The sequence below is a fragment of the Mobula hypostoma genome, chromosome X2 (assembly GCF_963921235.1).
Source record: "Mobula hypostoma chromosome X2, sMobHyp1.1, whole genome shotgun sequence".
Classification (NCBI taxonomy): domain Eukaryota; kingdom Metazoa; phylum Chordata; class Chondrichthyes; order Myliobatiformes; family Myliobatidae; genus Mobula; species Mobula hypostoma.
Window position 1 is genome coordinate 47517770 of NC_086129.1, and position 23503 is coordinate 47541272.

General features: G+C 50.8%; 1 protein-coding gene across 2 annotated transcripts in view; it reads right to left on the reverse strand.

Annotated features, from left to right (window-relative positions):
- Nucleotides 1-21770: 21770 nt before the first annotated feature.
- The window catches only part of sik3 (SIK family kinase 3), a 482160-nt gene continuing 480427 nt past the window's right edge, over nucleotides 21771-23503 (reverse strand). For both annotated transcript variants that reach the window (XR_010016690.1, XR_010016689.1), the window contains one exon: nucleotides 21771-23274. The gene's annotated coding sequence lies outside the window, so the exon portion shown is untranslated. The remainder of the gene's footprint in view (nucleotides 23275-23503) is intronic.

Here is a 23503-nt window from a genome sequence, read left to right on the forward strand (position 1 = left end):
CACCTCACACCCACACTGACACACTCCTCTCCACAGTCCCTCAGCACCCCCTTCATCCCCCCATTCACTGTCACTTTACACTGACACTCCACACCTCATACCCACACTGACACACTCCTCTCCACAGTCCCTCACCACCCCCTTCATCCCCCATTCACTGTCACTATACACTGACACTCCACACCTCATACCCACACTGACACACTCCTCTCCACAGTCCCTCACCACCCCCTTCATCTCCCATTCACTGTCACTTTACACTGACACCCCACACCTCATACCCACACTGACACACTCCTCTCCACAGTCCCTCACCACCCACTTCATCCCCCCATTCACTGTCACTGTACACTGACACTCCACACGTCGTACCCACACTGACACACTCCTCTCCACAGTCCCTCACCACACCCTTCATCCCCCCATTCACTGTCACTTTACACTGACACTCCACACCTCATACCCACACTGACACACTCCTCTCCACAGTCCCTCACCACCCCCTTCATCCCCATTCACTGTCACTGTACACTGACACTCCACACCTCATACCCACACTGACACACTCCTCTCCACAGTCCCTCACCACCCCCTTCATCCCCCATTCACTGTCACTTCACACTGACACTCCACACCTCATACCCACACTGACACACTCCTCTCCACAGTCCCTCACCACCCCCTTCATCCCCCCATTCACTGTCACTTTACACTGACACTCTACACCTCATACCCACACTGACACACTCCTCTCCACAGTCCCTCACCACCCCCTTCATCCCCCATTCACTGTCACTGTACACTGACACTCCACACCTCATACCCACACTGACACACTCCTCTCCACAGTCCCTCACCACCCCCTTCATCCCCCCATTCACTGTCACTTTACACTGACACTCCACACCTCATACCCACACTGACACACTCCTCTCCACAGTCCCTCACCACCCCCTTCACCCCCATTCACTGTCACTGTACACTGACACTCCACACCTCATACCCACACTGACACACTCCTCTCCACAGTCCCTCACCACCCCCTTCATCCCCCCATTCACTGTCACTGTACACTGACACTCCACACCTCATACCCACACTGACACACTCCTCTCCACAGTCCCTCACCACCCCCTTCATCCCCCATTCACTGTCACTGTACACTGACACTCCACACCTCATACCCACACTGACACACTCCTCTCCACAGTCCCTCACCACCCCCTTCATCCCCCATTCACTGTCACTTCACACTGACACTCCACACCTCATACCCACACTGACACACTCCTCTCCACAGTCCCTCACCACCCCCTTCATCCCCCATTCACTGTCACTTTACACTGACACTCCACACCTCATACCCACACTGACACACTCCTCTCCACAGTCCCTCACCACCCGCTTCACCCCCCATTCACTGTCACTTCACACTGACACTCCACACCTCATACCCACACTGACACACTCCTCTCCACAGTCCCTCACCACCCCCTTCATCCCCATTCACTGTCACTGTACACTGACACTCCACACCTCATACCCACACTGACACACTCCTCTCCACAGTCCCTCACCACCCCCTTCATCCCCCATTCACTGTCACTGTACACTGACACTCCACACCTCATACCCACACTGACACACTCCTCTCCACAGTCCCTCACCACCCCCTTCATCCCCCCATTCACTGTCACTTCACACTGACACTCCACACCTCATACCCACACTGACACACTCCTCTCCACAGTCCCTCACCACCCCCTTCATCCCCCATTCACTGTCACTTTACACTGACACTCCACACCTCATACCCACACTGACACACTCCTCTCCACAGTCCCTCACCACCACCTTCATCCCCCCATTCACTGTCACTGTACACTGACACTCCACACCTCATACCCACACTGACACACTCCTCTCCACAGTCCCTCACCACCCCCTTCATCCCCCCATTCACTGTCACTGTACACTGACACTCCACACCTCATACCCACACTGACACACTCGTCTCCACAGTCCCTCACCACCCCCTTCATCCCCATTCACTGTCACTTTATACTGACACTCCACACCTCATATCCACACTGACACACTCCTCTCCACAGTCCCTCACCACCCCCTTCATCCCCCATTCACTGTCACTTCACACTGACACTCCACACCTCATACCCACACTGACACACTCCTCTCCACAGTCCCTCACCACCCCCTTCATCCCCCATTCACTGTCACTTTACACTGACACACCACACCTCATACCCACACTGACACACTCCTCTCCACAGTCCCTCACCACCCCCTTCATCCCCCATTCACTGTCACTCCACACTGACACTCCACACCTCATACCCACACTGACACACTCCTCTCCACAGTCCCTCACCACCCCCTTCATCCCCCCATTCACTGTCACTTCACACTGACACTCCACACCTCATACCCACACTGACACACTCCTCTCCACAGTTCCTCACCACCCCCTTCATCACCCATTCACTGTCACTGTACACTGACACTCCACACCTCATACCCACACTGACACACTCCTCTCCACAGTCCCTCACCACCCCCTTCACCCCTATTCACTGTCACTGTACACTGACACTCCACACCTCACACCCACACTGACACACTCCTCTCCACAGTCCCTTCACCACCCCCTTCATCCCCCATTCACTGTCACTGTACACTGACACTCCACACCTCATACTCACACTGACACACTCCTCTCCACAATCCCTCACCACCCCCTTCATCCACTCATTCACTGTCACTTCACACTGACACTCCACACCTCATACCCACACTGACACACTCCTCTCCACAGTCCCTCACCACCCACTTCATCCCCCCATTCACTGTCACTTTGTACTGACACTCCACACCTCATACCCACACTGACACACTCCTCTCCACAGTCCCTCACCACCCCCTTCATCCCCCCATTCACTGTCACTGTACACTGACACTCCACACCTCATACCCACACTGACACACTCCTCTCCACAGTCCCTCACCACCCACTTCATCCCCCATTCACTGTCACTGTACACTGACACTCCACACCTCATACCCACACTGACACACTCCCCTCCACAGTCCCTCACCACCCCCTTCATCCCCCCATTCACTGTCACTTCACACTGACACTCCACACCTCATACCCACACTGACACACTCCTCTCCACAGTCCCTCACCACCCCCTTCATCCCCCATTCACTGTCACTTCACACTGACACTCCACACCTCACACCCACACTGACACACTCCTCTCCACAGTCCCTCAGCACCCCCTTCATCCCCTCATTCACTGTCACTTTACACTGACACTCCACACCTCATACCCACACTGACACACTCCTCTCCACAGTCCCTCACCACCCCCTTCATCCCCCATTCACTGTCACTATACACTGACACTCCACACCTCATACCCACACTGACACACTCCTCACCACAGTCCCTCACCACCCCCTTCATCTCCCATTCACTGTCACTTTACACTGACACCCCACACCTCATACCCACACTGACACACTCCTCTCCACAGTCCCTCACCACCCACTTCATCCCCCAATTCACTGTCACTGTACACTGACACTCCACACCTCATACCCACACTGACACACTCCTCTCCACAGTCCCTCACCACACCCTTCATCCCCCCATTCAGTGTCACTTTACACTGACACTCCACACCTCATACCCACACTGACACACTCCTCTCCACAGTCCCTCACCACCCCCTTCATCCCCATTCACTGTCACTGTACACTGACACTCCACACCTCATACCCACACTGTCACACTCCTCTCCACAGTCCCTCACCACCCCCTTCATCCCCCATTCACTGTCACTTCACACCGACACTCCACACCTCATACCCACACTGACACACTCCTCTCCACAGTCCCTCACCACCCCCTTCAGCCCCCCATTCACTGTCACTTTACACTGACACTCCACACCTCATACCCACACTGACACACTCCTCGCCACAGTCCCTCACCACCCCCTTCATCCCCCATTCACTGTCACTGTACACTGACACTCCACACGTCATACCCACACTGACACACTCCTCTCCACAGTCCCTCACCACCCCCTTCACCCCCATTCACTGTCACTGTACACTGACACTCCACACCTCATACCCACACTGACACACTCCTCTCCACAGTCCCTCACCACCCCCTTCATCCCCCCATTCACTGTCACTGTACACTGACACTCCACACCTCATACCCACACTGACACACTCCTCTCCAGTCCCTCACCACCCCCTTCATCCCCCATTCACTGTCACTGTACACTGACACTCCACACCTCATACCCACACTGACACACTCCTCTCCACAGTCCCTCACCACCCCCTTCATCCCCCATTCACTGTCACTTCACACTGACCCTCCACACCTCATACCCACACTGACACACTCCTCTCCACAGTCCCTCACCACCCCCTTCACCCCCATTCACTGTCACTTTACACTGACACTCCACACCTCATACCCACACTGACACACTCCTCTCCACAGTCCCTCACCACCCCCTTCACCCCCCATTCACTGTCACTTCACACTGACACTCCACACCTCATACCCACACTGACACACTCCTCTCCACAGTCCCTCACCACCCCCTTCATCCCCCATTCACTGTCACTGTACACTGACACTCCACACCTCACACCCACACTGACACACTCCTCTCCACAGTCCCTCACCACCCCCTTCATCCCCCCATTCACTGTCACTTCACACTGACACTCCGCACCTCATACCCACACTGACACACTCCTCTCCACAGTCCCTCACCACCCCCTTCATCCCCCATTCACTGTCACTTCACACTGACACTCCACAACTCATACCCACACTGACACACTCCTCTCCACAGTCCCTCACCACCCCCTTCATCCCCCATTCACTGTCACTGTACACTGACACTCCACAGCTCATACCCACACTGACACACTCCTCTCCACAGTCCCTCACCACCCCCTTCATCCCCCATTCACTGTCACTCCACGCTGACACTCCACACCTCATACCCACACTGACACACTCCTCTCCACAGTCCCTCACCACCCCCTTCATCCCCCATTCACTGTCACTGTACACTGACACTCCACACCTCCTACCCACACTGACACACTCCTCTCCACAGTCCCTCACCACCCCCTTCATCCCCCCATTCACTGTCACTTTACACTGACACTCCACACCTCATACCCACACTGACACACTCCTCTCCACAGTCCCTCACCACCCCCTTCATCCCCCATTCACTGTCACTGTACACTGACACTCCACACCTCCTACCCACACTGACACACTCCTCTCCACAGTCCCTCACCACCCCCTTCATCCCCCCATTCACTGTCACTTTACACTGACACTCCACACCTCATACCCACACTGACACACTCCTCTCCACAGTCCCTCACCACCCCCTTCACCCCCATTTACTGTCACTTCACACTGACACTCCACACCTCATACCCACACTGACACACTCCTCTCCACAGTCCCTCACCACCCGCTTCATCCCCCATTCACTGTCACTCCACGCTGACACTCCACACCTCATACCCACACTGACACACTCCTCTCCACAGTCCCTCACCACCCCCTTCATCCCCCCATTCACTGTCACTTCACACTGACACTCCGCACCTCATACCCACACTGACACACTCCTCTCCACAGTCCCTCACCACCCCCTTCATCCCCCATTCACTGTCACTTCACACTGACACTCCACAACTCATACCCACACTGACACACTCCTCTCCACAGTCCCTCACCACCCCCTTCATCCCCCATTCACTGTCACTGTACACTGACACTCCACACCTCATACCCACACTGACACACTCCTCTCCACAGTCCCTCACCACCCCCTTCATCCCCCCATTCACTGTCACTTCACACTGACACTCCACACCTCATACCCACACTGACACACTCCTCTCCACAGTCCCTCACCACCCCCTTCATCCCCCCATTCACTGTCACTTTACACTGACACTCCACACCTCACACCCACACTGACACACTCCTCTCCACAGTCCCTCACCACCCCCTTCATCCCCCATTCACTGTCACTGTACACTGACACTCCACACCTCATACCCACACTGACACACTCCTCTCCACAGTCCCTCACCACCCCCTTCATCCCCCCATTCACTGTCACTTCACACTGACACTCCGCACCTCATACCCACACTGACACACTCCTCTCCACAGTCCCTCACCACCCCCTTCATCCCCCATTCACTGTCACTGTACACTGACACTCCACACCTCATACCCACACTGACACACTCCTCTCCACAGTCCCTCACCACCCCCTTCATCCCCCATTCACTGTCACTTTACACTGACACTCCACACCTCATACCCACACTGACACACTCCTCTCCACAGTCCCTCACCACCCCCTTCATCCCCCATTCACTGTCACGTTACACTGACACTCCACACCTCACACCCACACTGACACACTCCTCTCCACAGTCCCTCACCACCCCCTTCATCCCCCATTCACTGTCACTGTACACTGACACTCCACACCTCATACCCACACTGACACACTCCTCTCCACAGTCCCTCACCACCCCCTTCATCCCCCCATTCACTGTCACTTCACACTGACACTCCACACCTCATACCCACACTGACACACTCCTCTCCACAGTCCCTCACCACCCCCTTCATCCCCCATTCACTGTCACTTCACACTGACACTCCACACCTCATACCCACACTGACACACTCCTCTCCACAGTCCCTCACCACCCCCTTCACCCCCCATTCACTGTCACTGTACACTGACACTCCACACCTCATACCCACACTGACACACTCCTCTCCACAGTCCCTCACCACCCAAGGCATCCCCCATTCACTGTCACTTTACACTAACACTCCACACCTCACACCCACACTGACACACTCCTCTCCACAGTCCCTCAGCACCCCCTTCATCCCCCATTCACTGTCACTCCACACTGACACTCCACAACTCATACCCACACTGACACACTCCTCTCCACAGTCCCTCACCACCCCCTTCATCCCCCCATTCACTGTCACTCCACACTGACACTCCACACCTCATACCCACACTGACACACTCCTCTCCACAGTCCCTCACCACCCCCTTCTTCCCCCATTCACTGTCACTTTACACTGAGACTCCAGACCTCACACCCACACTGACACACTCCTCTCCACAGTCCCTCACCACCCCCTTCATCCCCCATTCACTGTCACTGTACACTGACACTCCACACCTCATACCCACACTGACACACTCCTCTCCACAGTCCCTCACCACCCCCTTCATCCCCCATTCACTGTCACTTCACACTGACACTCCACACCTCATACCTACACTGACACACTCCTCTCCACAGTCCCTCACCACCCCCTTCATCCCCCATTCACTGTCATTTACACTGACACTCCACACCTCATACCCACACTGACACACTCCTCTCCACAGTCCCTCACCACCCCCTTCATCCCCCATTCACTGTCACTTTACACTGAAACTCCACACCTCATACCCACACTGACACACTCCTCTCCACAGTCCCTCACCACCCCCTTCATCCCCCATTCACTGTCACTGTACACTGACACTCCACACCTCATACCCACACTGACACACTCCTCTCCACAGTCCCTCACCACCCCCTTCATCCCCATTCACTGTCACTTCACACTGACACTCCACACCTCATACCCACACTGACACACTCTTCTCCACAGTCCCTCACCACCCCCTTCATCCCCCATTCACTGTCACTGTACACTGACACTCTACACCTCATACCCACACAGACACACTCCTCTCCACAGTCCCTCACCACCCCCTTCATCCCCCCCATTCACTGTCACTGTACACTGACACTCCACACCTCACACCCACACTGACACACTCCTCTCCACAGTCCCTCACCACCCCCTTCATCCCCCCCATTCACTGTCACTGTACACTGACACTCCACACCTCATACCCACACTGACACACTCCTCTCCACAGTCCCTCACCACCCCCTTCATCTCCCATTCACTGTCACTGTACACTGACACTCCACACCTCATACCCACACTGACACACTCCTCTCCACAGTCCCTCACCACCCCCTTCATCCCCCCATTCACTGTCACTTTACACTGACACTCCACACCTCATACCCACACTGACACACTCCTCTCCACAGTCCCTCACCACCCCCTTCATCCCCCATTCACTGTCACTGTACACTGACACTCCACACCTCACACCCACACTGACACACTCCTCTCCACAGTCCCTCACCACCCCCTTCATCCCCCCCATTCACTGTCACTGTACACTGACACTCCACACCTCATACCGACACTGACACACTCCTCTCCACAGTCCCTCACCACCCCCTTCATCCCCCATTCACTGTCACTTCACACTGACACTCCACACCTCACACCCACACTGACACACTCCTCTCCACAGTCCCTCACCACCCCCTTCATCCCCCATTCACTGTCACTGTACACTGACACTCCTCATCTCATACCCACAATGACACACTCCTCTCCACAGTCCCTCACCACCCCCTTCATCCACTCATTCACTGTCACTGTACACTGACACTCCACACCTCATACCCACACTGACACACTCCTCTCCACAGTCCCTCACCACCCACTTCATCCCCCCATTCACTGTCACTGTACACTGACACTCCACACCTCATACCCACACTGACACACTCCTCTCCACAGTCCCTCACCACCCCCTTCATCCCCCATTCACTGTCACTGTACACTGACACTCCACACCTCATACCCACACTGACACACTCCTCTCCACAGTCCCTCACCACCCCCTTCATCCCCCATTCACTGTCACTTCACACTGACACTCCACACCTCACACCCACACTGACACACTCCTCTCCAAAGTCCCTCACCCCCCCCTTCAGCCCCCCATTCACTGTCACTGTACACTGACACTCCACACCTCACACCCACACTGACACACTCCTCTCCACAGTCCCTCACCACCCCCTTCATCCCCCCATTCACTGTCACTGTACACTGACACTCCACACCTCATACCCACACTGACACACTCCTCTCCACAGTCCCTCACCCCCCCCTTCATCCCCCATTCACTGTCACTGTACACTGACACTCCACACCTCACACCCACACTGACACACTCCTCTCCACAGTCCCTCACCACCCCCTTCATCCCCCATTCACTGTCACTTCACACTGACACACTCCTCTCCACAGTCCCTCACCACCCCCTTCACCCCCCATTCACTGTCACTGTACACTGACACTCCACACCTCATACCCACACTGACACACTCCTCTCCACAGTCTCTCACCACCCAAGGCATCCCCCATTCACTGTCACTTTACACTAACACTCCACACCTCACACCCACACTGACACACTCCTCTCCACAGTCCCTCCCCACCCCCTTCATCCCCCATTCACTGTCACTCCACACTGACACTCCACAACTCATACCCACACTGACACACTCCTCTCCACAGTCCCTCACCACCCCCTTCATTCCCCCATTCACTGTCACTCCACACTGACACTCCACACCTCATACCCACACTGACACACTCCTCTCCACAGTCCCTCACCACCCCCTTCATCCCCCATTCACTGTCACTGTACACTGACACTCCACACCTCATACCCACACTGACACACTCCTCTCCACAGTCCCTCACCACCCCCTTCATCCCCCATTCACTGTCACTTTACACTGAGACTCCAGACCTCACACCCACACTGACACACTCCTCTCCACAGTCCCTCACCACCCCCTTCATCCCCCATTCACTGTCACTCAACCGTGACACTCCACACCTCATACCCACACTGACACACTCCTCTCCACAGTCTCTCACCACCCCCTTCATCCCCCCATACTGTCACTGCACACTGACACTCCACACCTCATACCCACACTGACACACTCCTCTCCACAGTCCCTCACCACCCACTTCATCCCCAATTCACTGTCACTGTACACTGACACTCCACACCTCATACCCACACTGACACACTCCCCTCCACAGTCCCTCACCACCCCCTTCATCCCCCCATTCACTGTCACTTCACACTGACACTCCACACCTCATACCCACACTGACACACTCCTCTCCACAGTCCCTCACCACCCCCTTCATCCCCCATTCACTGTCACTTCACACTGACACTCCACACCTCACACCCACACTGACACACTCCTCTCCACAGTCCCTCAGCACCCCCTTCATCCCCCCATTCACTGTCACTTTACACTGACACTCCACACCTCATACCCACACTGACACACTCCTCTCCACAGTCCCTCACCACCCCCTTCATCCCCCATTCACTGTCACTATACACTGACACTCCACACCTCATACCCACACTGACACACTCCTCTCCACAGTCCCTCACCACCCCCTTCATCTCCCATTCACTGTCACTTTACACTGACACCCCACACCTCATACCCACACTGACACACTCCTCTCCACAGTCCCTCACCACCCACTTCATCCCCCCATTCACTGTCACTGTACACTGACACTCCACACGTCGTACCCACACTGACACACTCCTCTCCACAGTCCCTCACCACACCCTTCATCCCCCCATTCAGTGTCACTTTACACTGACACTCCACACCTCATACCCACACTGACACACTCCTCTCCACAGTCCCTCACCACCCCCTTCATCCCCATTCACTGTCACTGTACACTGACACTCCACACCTCATACCCACACTGTCACACTCCTCTCCACAGTCCCTCACCACCCCCTTCATCCCCCATTCACTGTCACTTCACACCGACACTCCACACCTCATACCCACACTGACACACTCCTCTCCACAGTCCCTCACCACCCCCTTCATCCCCCCATTCACTGTCACTTTACACTGACACTCTACACCTCATACCCACACTGACACACTCCTCTCCACAGTCCCTCACCACCCCCTTCATCCCCCATTCACTGTCACTGTACACTGACACTCCACACCTCATACCCATACTGACACACTCCTCTCCACAGTCCCTCACCACCCCCTTCATCCCCCCATTCACTGTCACTTTACACTGACACTCCACACCTCATACCCACACTGACACACTCCTCTCCACAGTCCCTCACCACCCCCTTCACCCCCATTTACTGTCACTTCACACTGACACTCCACACCTCATACCCACACTGACACACTCCTCTCCACAGTCCCTCACCACCCCCTTCATCCCCCATTCACTGTCACTCCACGCTGACACTCCACACCTCATACCCACACTGACACACTCCTCTCCACAGTCCCTCACCACCCCCTTCATCCCCCCATTCACTGTCACTTCACACTGACACTCCGCACCTCATACCCACACTGACACACTCCTCTCCACAGTCCCTCACCACCCCCTTCATCCCCCATTCACTGTCACTTCACACTGACACTCCACAACTCATACCCACACTGACACACTCCTCTCCACAGTCCCTCACCACCCCCTTCATCCCCCCATTCACTGTCACTTCACACTGACACTCCGCACCTCATACCCACACTGACACACTCCTCTCCACAGTCCCTCACCACCCCCTTCATCCCCCATTCACTGTCACTGTACACTGACACTCCACACCTCATACCCACACTGACACACTCCTCTCCACAGTCCCTCACCACCCCCTTCATCCCCCATTCACTGTCACTTTACACTGACACTCCACACCTCATACCCACACTGACACACTCCTCTCCACAGTCCCTCACCACCCCCTTCATCCCCCATTCACTGTCACGTTACACTGACACTCCACACCTCACACCCACACTGACACACTCCTCTCCACAGTCCCTCACCACCATCTTCATCCCCCATTCACTGTCACTGTACACTGACACTCCACACCTCATACCCACACTGACACACTCCTCTCCACAGTCCCTCACCACCCCCTTCATCCCCCCATTCACTGTCACTTCACACTGACACTCCACACCTCATACCCACACTGACACACTCCTCTCCACAGTCCCTCACCACCCCCTTCATCCCCCATTCACTGTCACTTCACACTGACACACTCCTCTCCACAGTCCCTCACCACCCCCTTCACCCCCCATTCACTGTCACTGTACACTGACACTCCACACCTCATACCCACACTGACACACTCCTCTCCACAGTCCCTCACCACCCAAGGCATCCCCCATTCACTGTCACTTTACACTAACACTCCACACCTCACACCCACACTGACACACTCCTCTCCACAGTCCCTCAGCACCCCCTTCATCCCCCATTCACTGTCACTCCACACTGACACTCCAGAACTCATACCCACACTGACACACTCCTCTCCACAGTCCCTCACCACCCCCTTCATCCCCCCATTCACTGTCACTCCACACTGACACTCCACACCTCATACCCACACTGACACACTCCTCTCCACAGTCCCTCACCACCCCCTTCTTCCCCCATTCACTGTCACTTTACACTGAGACTCCAGACCTCACACCCACACTGACACACTCCTCTCCACAGTCCCTCACCACCCCCTTCATCCCCCATTCACTGTCACTGTACACTGACACTCCACACCTCATACCCACACTGACACACTCCTCTCCACAGTCCCTCACCACCCCCTTCATCCCCCATTCACTGTCACTTCACACTGACACTCCACACCTCATACCTACACTGACACACTCCTCTCCACAGTCCCTCACCACCCCCTTCATCCCCCATTCACTGTCATTTACACTGACACTCCACACCTCATACCCACACTGACACACTCCTCTCCACAGTCCCTCACCACCCCCTTCATCCCCCATTCACTGTCACTTTACACTGACACTCCACACCTCATACCCACACTGACACACTCCTCTCCACAGTCCCTCACCACCCCCTTCATCCCCCATTCACTGTCACTGTACACTGACACTCCACACCTCATACCCACACTGACACACTCCTCTCCACAGTCCCTCACCACCCCCTTCATCCCCATTCACTGTCACTTCACACTGACACTCCACACCTCATACCCACACTGACACACTCTTCTCCACAGTCCCTCACCACCCCCTTCATCCCCCATTCACTGTCACTGTACACTGACACTCTACACCTCATACCCACACAGACACACTCCTCTCCACAGTCCCTCACCACCCCCTTCATCCCCCCCATTCACTGTCACTGTACACTGACACTCCACACCTCACACCCACACTGACACACTCCTCTCCACAGTCCCTCACCACCCCCTTCATCCCCCCCATTCACTGTCACTGTACACTGACACTCCACACCTCATACCCACACTGACACACTCCTCTCCACAGTCCCTCACCACCCCCTTCATCTCCCATTCACTGTCACTGTACACTGACACTCCACACCTCATACCCACACTGACACACTCCTCTCCACAGTCCCTCACCACCCCCTTCATCCCCCCATTCACTGTCACTTTACACTGACACTCCACACCTCATACCCACACTGACACACTCCTCTCCACAGTCCGTCACCACCCCCTTCATCCCCCCATTCACTGTCACTGTACACTGACACTCCACACCTCATACCCACACTGACACACTCCTCTCCACAGTCCCTCACCACCCCCTTCATCCCCCATTCACTGTCACTTTACACTGACACTCCACACCTCATACCCACACTGACACACTCCTCTCCACAGTCCCTCACCACCCCCTTCATCCCCCATTCACTGTCACTGTACACTGACACTCCACACCTCACACCCACACTGACACACTCCTCTCCACAGTCCCTCACCACCCCCTTCATCCCCCCCATTCACTGTCACTGTACACTGACACTCCACACCTCATACCGACACTGACACACTCCTCTCCACAGTCCCTCACCACCCCCTTCATCCCCCATTCACTGTCACTTCACACTGACACTCCACACCTCACACCCACACTGACACACTCCTCTCCACAGTCCCTCACCACACCCTTCATCCCCCATTCACTGTCACTGTACACTGACACTCCTCATCTCATACCCACAATGACACACTCCTCTCCACAGTCCCTCACCACCCCCTTCATCCACTCATTCACTGTCACTGTACACTGACACTCCACACCTCATACCCACACTGACACACTCCTCTCCACAGTCCCTCACCACCCACTTCATCCCCCCATTCACTGTCACTGTACACTGACACTCCACACCTCATACCCACACTGACACACTCCTCTCCACAGTCCCTCACCACCCCCTTCATCCCCCATTCACTGTCACTGTACACTGACACTCCACACCTCATACCCACACTGACACACTCCTCTCCACAGTCCCTCACCACCCCCTTCATCCCCCATTCACTGTCACTTCACACTGACACTCCACACCTCACACCCACACTGACACACTCCTCTCCACAGTCCCTCACCCCCCCCTTCATCCCACCATTCACTGTCACTGTACACTGACACTCCACACCTCACACCCACACTGACACACTCCTCTCCACAGTCCCTCACCACCCCCTTCATCCCCCCATTCACTGTCACTGTACACTGACACTCCACACCTCATACCCACACTGACACACTCCTCTCCACAGTCCCTCACCCCCCCCTTCATCCCCCATTCACTGTCACTGTACACTGACACTCCACACCTCACACCCACACTGACACACTCCTCTCCACAGTCCCTCACCACCCCCTTCATCCCCCATTCACTGTCACTCCACACCTCATACCCACACTGACACACTCCTCTCCACAGTCCCTCACCACCCCCTTCATCCCCCCATTCACTGTCACTTCACACTGACACTCCACACCTCATACCCACACTGACACACTCCTCTCCACAGTCCCTCACCACCCCCTTCATCCCCCATTCACTGTCACTTCACACTGACACACTCCTCTCCACAGTCCCTCACCACCCCCTTCACCCCCCATTCACTGTCACTGTACACTGACACTCCACACCTCATACCCACACTGACACACTCCTCTCCACAGTCTCTCACCACCCAAGGCATCCCCCATTCACTGTCACTTTACACTAACACTCCACACCTCACACCCACACTGACACACTCCTCTCCACAGTCCCTCCGCACCCCCTTCATCCCCCATTCACTGTCACTCCACACTGACACTCCAGAACTCATACCCACACTGACACACTCCTCTCCACAGTCCCTCACCACCCCCTTCATTCCCCCATTCACTGTCACTCCACACTGACACTCCACACCTCATACCCACACTGACACACTCCTCTCCACAGTCCCTCACCACCCCCTTCATCCCCCATTCACTGTCACTTCACACTGACACACTCCTCTCCACAGTCCCTCACCACCCCCTTCATCCCCATTCACTGTCACTTTACACTGAGACTCCAGACCTCACACCCACACTGACACACTCCTCTCCACAGTCCCTCACCACCCCCTTCATCCCCCATTCACTGTCACTTCACCCTGACACTCCACACCTCATACCCACACTGACACACTCCTCTCCACAGTCTCTCACCACCCCCTTCATCCCCCCATACTGTCACTGCACACTGACACTCCACACCTCATACCCACACTGACACACTCCTCTCCACAGTCCCTCACCACCCCCTTCACCCCCCATTCACTGTCACTGTACACTGACACTCCACACCTCATACCCACACTGACACACTCCTCTCCACAGTCCCTCACCACCCGCTTCATCCCCCCATTCACTGTCACTTTACACTGACACTCCACACCTCATATCCACACTGACACACTCCTCTCCGCAGTCCCTCACCACCCCCTTCATCCCCCATTCTCTGTCAGTTCACACTGACACTCCACACCTCATACCCACAGTGACACACTCCTCTCCACAGTGAAATAGCGGCCTCTTCTATATCGGTGAAACCCGACGCAGATTGGGGGACTGCTTTGTCGAGCACCTCCGTTCCGTCCGCAACAACAGACAGGAGCTCCCAATAGCCACGCACTTCAAGTCTGCTTCCCACTCCCATTCAGATATGTCCATACATGGCCTCCTCTCCTGCCATAATGATGCTAAACTCAGGTTGGAGGAGCAACACCTCATATACCGTCTGGGTTGTCTCCAGTCCCTTCACATGAACATAGAATTCTCCAACTTCCGGTAATTCCCTCCCTCTCCCTACCCCTATCCCTATGTCACTCTGTCCCTCCCCCAGCTGCCTATCACCTCCCTCGTGGTCCCGCCTCCTTCTGCTACCCATTGTGGTTTCCCCTATTCCTTCTTCACCTTTCCTGCTTATCACCTCCCTGCTTCCCCTCCCCCACCCCTTTATCTTTCCCCTTACTGGTTTTACACCTGGAACCTACCAGCCTTCTCCTTCCCACCCTCCCCCCACCTTCTTTATATGGCCTCTGCCCCTTTCCTCTTCAGTCCTGACGAAGGGTTCTGGCCCGAAATGTCAATTGATCGTTTCCACGGATGCTGCCCGACCTGCTGAGTTCCTCCAGCGTGTTGTGAGTGTTGCTTTGATCCCAGCATCTGCAGAGTATTTTGTGTTTACGAAGAGAGGTGGAGGGGTATGTCGTGTTGGAGAAGCAGAGAGGCTACAGAAGGACTTAGACAGATTGAGAGAATGGGCAAAGAAGTGGTAGATGGAGTACAGTGTCAGGAAGTTTATGGTCATGTCCTTTTCTAGAGGAAATAAAAGTGTAGACTATCTTCTAAATGGAGAAAAAAATCTGAAGTGCAAAGGGACTTTGCCATTAAAAGAAGAATTCTTATTTGGCGAATTCCTCTTGGAAACTACGAAGGCCGTTGTTGGTTTGGAAATGGACAGAAGTTTTTTTGCTGACAAAACTTTGACTGGAAATAAAACTTTATACTCTTTGCACAGACGAAGCTCCTGTGATGCTTTGTAATACATCTGATTTTGCTACTTTCGTGAAAAAGAGAAGCTCCTCACGTCATCATCACTCATTGATTTTTTTTTTACACAGACGTCCACTGACCCTTCCAACAAACATTAAAGAAGTTTTGTGAACAGCCATATTTTATTAGAAGCAGGTCTCGGAATAATTGCATTTTTAAACAGCTTTGTCAAGAAATGGGTGCAGAATATGAAGTGCTTCTCTACCACACAGAAGTTCGCTGTCTTTCAAAATTCACCGTCTTGAAGCGCTTGTTCAGTTTCATGTTTTTTCTGAAAGAAAATGATAACCCACTCTTGGAACAGTTTGAAAAAAGGACTGTATCCATGGAAAAATTGACCCACTGAAAAATTACAAGCTTCCTTGGCTAAGCTGCCAGTATGGAAGAAGAGACAAGAGGCCGATATCTTTGCAAACTTTTAAAAGCTGGAGGAAGTGCTTTCCTGAGATGGAGCAGAGATACAAATTTCTCTGTCAATTTTGTTGAAGAAAGACGTCTGCAAACATCTGGAAACACCTTGAAACTCCTTTCAGAAGTTATTTCCATCTTGTTGGCATTAAAGTTGAACCATGAATCCACAATCATTTTCTTTCTGATATAAACTGTATCGAAGATTTGATCTAGCTGAAGATGAACTCATTGACCTTGGGACAAAAATTTTAGTACAATTGGAGCTTAACTCAAAAAGCCTCAGAGAATTCTAGTGTTCTGGTGTTCTAGAATTCTAGAAGCCTATCCTTGCCTTGGAAAGTGAGCTATGGAAATTTTAATTCCATTTGCAACAGCAAATATTTGCGAATCAGCATTTTCAACACTTGCAATCATTAAAACCAAAATTCTAAACCGATTGGATGTCCAACATGATATGCATTGTTGCTGTAACAGAGGGCACCCCACAGCTGAATGTTCTTCAAGCTAAGCAATAACAGTCTTCACACTGATATGTCTTTAAAAAATGTCCTTTACTAATATTTTGTTATCTATATTTCAATATAATTGGTTTCTTTTGTAATTCTATATACTTTATTCTATATATTTAAATACATTATTCTGCGAAGGAGCCCATAGGCTTCACCAGACTGACAAAGGGGTACATGGCATAAAAAAGATTAAGCACCACTGCTTTAAATCCAATGCACTCAGCAAAACTGGCGCTCATTTCTCATTGGCCTGTTCATTTGCTTGAAAATACTGCTCAATATGCTTAATATACAAGACCCAATAATCGCTTGTGTACTTCAAACCGTTCAGTCTTTCCGATGTAGCCAGCCATTTCTGCTTTTTATTTATGATTATCATCACCGGTACTCACTGTTATTGAGCCCATGAATTTGTCCATTTTTTGCCTTTTTTAAAACTCGACTGCATCTGTCCCTACAAAAGAAGTGCATGCTGCATTCTTCTTTTTACTTGAATGTCTCACTGTGCTTCAACAGGTAGATAGATAGCTGACTCTATCTATATACTACTAAAACTCTCATGCTCTGTCCGTCTGTCTGTGACCTCCAATTAGTGCAAACGCTGCATTACAGCGGCACTTTTTTTTGGCTAAATCGAATTAAAATGTGCTAACTTGCAGAATGCAGGCAAGGTTCAGGGTTATATATATGTGTATAAAATTGCTCATTCGCCAAATCGACAAACTGCTTTTCACCCGAGACTCGATCAGCCATCATGGACATCGGGACACGACAGCCCGACGCATGCGCACGGCCAGCCTCAGCAGCGACACCTACCGGAGCAAAAGGGCAGGGCAGCTCTATTTCGAGGGGTCACATTTTGCTAATCGCCATCAGCATGTGCAGGATTGGGACAGATCTAACTGTCACCCATCAATAAGAGATAATTAAATCTCATTGTAATGACGTACTTCGAGACACCCATAAAACCCTTTGCTGCAGGCAAAGGACAGCGGTGACTATATCACGTCCATTTAGGAGAGCACCAACCACATCATCAAGAATAATCAGCATCCTTTGGTGTTAGTGCTTCATATCTTCTATCCAGCATTAGGGTAAAAAAAAATGGTCAGCCTAATGGAAAGGGAAAGGGACATTATGGTCAAGAGACAACACCAAACATCATTGGGAAGTGGCAAGTAGAGAGAGAGAGAACAAGAATCGGATGAGGCCAGGGACGCACGACTCCAGGATCAAAGAGTCAAGACAAAAAAAGATGAGAGAAGAAGAGACAGAGGAGGAGAGGCATGCACATCTCCAGGATCAGAGACAAACAACAAACAGCAGAAGAGATGAAGAGACGGGGGATGAAAGGGCTGCACGTCTCCAGAATGACAACGAGAGCCACAAGGGTGGCAGATAAACCAGAAGTGATGCCATCAAAAGTGTCCTTCGTTAAATGAGGAGGAGCTGTATTTGCTTTGCTACGCATTGTTCTTCTTTAATAAACTGAGGTTTTCTACTTCAGTTTCTAAAGCAAAGCGATACCAATAGCATTCAGGAAAATTTAATATTCATTCTGGTCACATCAGACTGCACTACCCTTCTCAAAGGGTGTCCCAACGGGTCACCCCATTGTCTAGTATCTTTTAAAACTTACTCGTCAGCAATGTCATATTTTGTAACTCCAAAACATAAAAACTAATTGAAGAGAAAACAAAGGAGCCAGGAAATAGAGTCATAGACAACTACAGCACTAAAACAGGCCCTTTGGCCCATCTAGTTCACGCCAAACTATTTAAACTGCCAAGTCCCATTGACCTATACCCAGACCATAGCCCTCCATTTCCCTCACATCAAACTTCTCTTAAACATTGAAATTGAAATTGCATCCACCATTTGCGTGGGCAGCCCATTCCACACTCTCACTGCTCTCTAAGTGAAGTTTCCCTTCATGGTTCCCTTACACATCTTACCTTTCACTCTTAACACATGACCTCTAGTTGTAGTCTCACCCAAGCTCAGTGTAAAAAGCTTGCTTGCACTTACCCTATCTATACCTTTCGTAATTTTGTATGCCGCTATCAAATCTCCCCTCAGTCTTCTAAGTTATAGGAAATACAGTCCTAATCTATTCAATCTTTCCATATAACTCAGGTCCTCCAGACCCGGCAACATCCTTGCAAAATTTTTTTCTGTACTCTTTCAACCGTATTTACATCTTCCCTGTAGACAGGTGACCAAAACTGCACACGATACTGCAAATTAGACCTCACCATTTATACAACTTCAACATAACATCCCATCTCCTGTACTCGATTTTACCTTAAATGAGCCGCACACATATGACATGGCAGCGTGATGACATATGCCATTTACATACTTTTACATATAACCCACAATGCATTAAGTAAACAACAAAGAATGATTATCAAACAATATATTTACAATATTATTCAAATATTATTGAAATTCACCAGTCCTGATGAAAAGTCTCGGCATGAAATGTGAACTGTTTATTCCTCGCCATTAATGTTGCCTGACATGCTGAGTTCCTTCAACCCAGTTGTGTGTGTTGCTCTGGATTACCAACATCTGCAGAATCTCTTGTGTTTATAGGTGTTGAATGTTACTGTTTTCTGTTGCATGTCACATCCTGACCAAAACACCACAGTAGATTTATAATGTCTGTGCCAAATAAAGCTGATCCTTGATCCTGCGAGCTGGAAATGTCAATAATGGAGTAGAAAACACACTGAAAACTGCAGATGTTGTGTGCAGACATTTTTAATCTCTCCCTCTCCCAGTGTGTAGTGTAGTGCCTTCCTGTTTCAAATCATCTATCATTGTCTCTGTACCTAAGAAAACCAAGGTAACATGTCTGAACGACTGGCATCCTGTCACACTCTCAATAGTAAGCAAATGCTTTGAGAGGCTGGTCAAGGATTACATCTGCAGCTTGCTACCACCCACAGTTTACCCTCTACATTTCACCTACTGACACAACCAATCAACAGACAATGCCATAGCCACAGCTCTACACACCATCCTCACTCAGCTGAAGAAGAGGGATGTATACATTAGGATGCTGTTCCTGGACTACAGTATGATCTCACCTGGACTGTACACACCGACTGTGTGGTGAAAAAAGCACAACAGCGTCTCTTCCACCTCAGCATGCTGACTGGCTGTGTAACCGCCTGGTATGGGAACTGAACCAACCTTGATCGCAGGACTCTACAGAGAGTGGTGCAGACAGCCTAGCACACCTGTAAATGTGAACTTCTCTCCATTGAGGATATCTACAGCAGCAAGTGTGTAAAGAAGGCCTGGAAGTTCACTGGGAACACCAGTCATCCCAACCATGAACTGTTTCAGCTGCTTCTGTCTGGCAAACGCTACCGCAGAGTTAAAGCCAGGACCAACAGGCTACAGGACAGCTTCTCTCTAAAAGCTTTTAAATTTGCATGCCTGTACATTGCGACAGAGACATAACACAAAGATTTTCACTCCCTCATGCTGTAGAATGGGTGTAAAATTTAAATAAATTATAGATAGATCGATCCTGGTAAATTCTAATAATATAATGGGGGAGTCCAGGACCAGAAGGCACAGGTTCAGAAAATAAAGATGTCTGTTTAGAACAGAGAAGAGGAGGAGTTTCTTTAGTCAGAAGGTGATGAATCTGTGGAATTCATTGCCACAGATGGCTGTGGAGGCCAAGACATTGGGTATATTTAAAGCAACGATTGATATTAATAAGAATAGACTTGATGGGCCAAATGACCTAATTCTGCTCTTATGTTTTATGCTTTAATAATAATTACAAGAGACAGCAACTTTCTAGAAAGATTGTTTATTCAAATTCTTACAGCAAGGAAAATTGCAGATTGTGATTATGGCCAACTCGGTTCTCTGACCACATGACTCACACAATTATGTAAAGCAGACCACGATGATCAAATGGTTTATTGTTAGGCATCTTCCAGCACTAAAGAACTTCAAAATGTGCAAATCAACTTTTGCCCTCCAATAACAGTTTATTATCAAAATAAATCTAATTTCTCTCTCACTAACCAATTAATTTTCAGCACCTAAATAGGTGAGTTGTACATGGTAACATATGCATATTTTGATAATGAATTTACTTTGAGAGCAACAGAGTTGTTTGTACATGAAACTTCAATTGCAGACAGTGTAAGGGCAGGTAAAAATTGCCTTTTGTGTATTTAGATAGTATGATTTTTTATTAATCTACTTCAATGTCATTGGTTTGAACCCAGTGAGGATTTCTTCTGATGATGCACCATGATTGTTGCCTACTCATTCCTGACCTTGTGGGAACCTCATCACAATTCAGTTGCTCTCAATTGTGGAGGGTATGCTGACCAAGACCAGCAAAGCTGCACAGTTGTGGAGCAACTGTTAGATCTGGAGATGATGGTAGCCCTGAACGTTGTTTGAAAGTCAAAAATGAGGTACAGATCTTATAGTTATAGCTGTTTTATTCGATGCTGATAAGATTTGTGTGCCGTTCTTGATGTTGGAATGATGTTTCATTTGGCGGTATACATGTGTATGGTTGAATGACAATATACTTGAACTCGAAGATGAGAGTGATTGTTTTTAGTAGCAATTTTCAATTCATACATTAACGAAATCTCAGTTATAACATTAGTTAACATGCTATACAATTTTCCACTGGTTTTGACAACAAAAATCCTCGAAACTGAATCAGCAGTTCCGTTGGCTACTTCAGAGAAAGCAGCATTATACCCTTGGATAAGCAGCTGGTCACTAACTAGAATTATAAATATTGATTATAGAGTGGGTTGGGTTAAGATCTTTTTCATCTCATGAGTGGTTTTATGTTTAGTTTGTATGTTCATAGACTACCTCTACAACCATAAAAGGCTCATTAATCACCAATTTATCAATAACAATTCCAGTTTGTCATAAGGTTTTCTTTTGCAATCCTTCTTGGTGGGTCCTCTCGTGGACCACATGGAAGGGGGAAAATTCATTTGCTGGCTCAGTTTCATGAGGGTTTCTCCTCGGACATTCCCCAATTTGCTTGGTGCTGTTGTTGTATGTGTGATTAAATTAGTCAATGTACCTTTTGATGTGTCTCTGAATCAACATCAGCGTCTTGTGGAGAGTTTCAGAGTTTCCTCTGCCAACTGCTGCATGCAGATTTCTACGAAGACACTCAACCAACCCCGAGAGACGTTGAACATACTCTTGGAAGAAGGTGGGATGTTTTAACTCCAATTCATCAGCCAAATCAGGTATTTCGATCATCAGGTTTTCAACCAATTTGCAGAAGTGTTTACTACAGTTTCCCAGCTTTTCACTGTGGAGGGTTCAAACACAACAGAGTGAAGCTTGTTTATAATGCGTCCTTTAACTTTAATACAATTGCATTAACAGTATGCAAGGAAACCTTTTCACTGGATCTTGGTACATGTGACAATAATAACCCAAAACTAATAAATAATAGACCACAAACAAGCCACATTTAAATTACATGGCTATGTCAATGTTAGGCTCTACACAAGATATTAGCTCCTCTGAAACAGTCT